This window comes from Colobus angolensis, unplaced genomic scaffold (genome assembly GCF_000951035.1).
Source record: "Colobus angolensis palliatus isolate OR3802 unplaced genomic scaffold, Cang.pa_1.0 Scaffold7, whole genome shotgun sequence".
NCBI lineage: Eukaryota > Metazoa > Chordata > Mammalia > Primates > Cercopithecidae > Colobus > Colobus angolensis.
The window spans coordinates 22,374,450-22,375,912 of NW_012120709.1; positions in this window are offsets into that span (position 1 = coordinate 22,374,450).

Genomic DNA, 1,463 nt, shown 5'->3' on the forward strand with positions numbered 1-1,463 from the left:
CATTGTCGACACAGGAGATAAGTCTGAGGAAGAGGAACCTTCCAGGAGGCAGCAGTAGAGTTACACCTGAAATAGAATGTTGGCAGGTGGATGAGGGTGAGCAAGGAGAGGAGCATTCAAGCAAAGACAACAGTGTGTGCATTCATCAAGAGGGTCAAAGGAGCCTGGCATGTCCCCTGCAGCACAGAAGAGAACCTGAGCAGACAGGAGAGAGAGGAGCGGGGAGGAGGCAAGGAAGCAGCAGTGAGAAGAATGAAGGGGCTTGCAGGTAATGCTGAGAAATATGCATCTTTGTCAGTCCACACTGGCACAAACTCTGTGGTGATTTACAGAGAGAGCCAACCTGGTCAGATTTGCATTTTTGAAATTGTGGCAGCAGTGTGAAATACTGACTGGAAGAGGAGATAATGAAGGCAGTAGTTCAATGAGAGATAATTAGGCTGTGAACTAAGAAAGTGGCAGAGCAGACAATTTCGAGAGGTATAGCAGGGGCAGAATTGACAGGATCTGGCAATTGATCGGATATCAAGGCAGGAGAGACAGAGAGGACTCTAGGAGGACTCCCAGGCTATTACCTTTGGTGGCTGGGTGAAAGAAGGTGTCCCCCACTGACATAGAAGGAGAGGATGTTTGGAGAGATGACAATAAATTCATGTGGACATGCTGACTCTGAGAGACTCATGGATATCAAGAAGGAGGTGTTCAGTAGACAGCTAAAAATATGAGTCTGGAGTTTGGGAGAGGACTCACGATTAGGTGCATTGATCTAGGCATCAATGGTTTTTAGACAATGGTTGAAGCTGTTTTTTTATGTCAAGAGGACACAGCAAGAAGAAAAGTGGGTCCTAGAGAACTCTAGGGAATATCAATGTTTAGGTGGTAGAATGAGGATTGTTAGAGAGATGGAACTACCAGGAGAAAGGGAGAGCTCAGAGGCCAGGGAAGGCAAGCATTTTGTGATGATGAAAGTACAGGAAAGTATAAAATTCCACCAAAGGATCAAAGAAGATGAGAACTGAGATATTCCTGTGGTTTGGGTAATGATAAACTCACTTTGGCAACTTCAGTTTTATAAAAAGAGGTTAAAAAAATAGGCTTTTTTTTTCTATGACCCAATATAAGAAAAATATTTTAGTACGGGCATGATGACTCACACCTGTAATTCCAACATTTTGGGAGGCCTAAGTGGGTGGATCACCTGAGGTCAGGAGTTTGAGACCAGCCTGGCTAACATGGTGAAACCCTGTTTCTATTAATAATACAAAAAAATTAGCTGGGCATGGTGGCATGTGCCTGTAGTCCCAGCTACTTGGGAGGCTGAGGCAGGAGAACTGCTTGAACCTGGGAGGCAGAGGTTGCAGTGAACTGAGATTGCACCACTTCACTCCAGCCTAGGCAACAGAGTGAGACTCTGTCAAAGAAAGAAAAGAAAAGAAGAAAGAAAAGAAAAAGAAAGAAAAAGA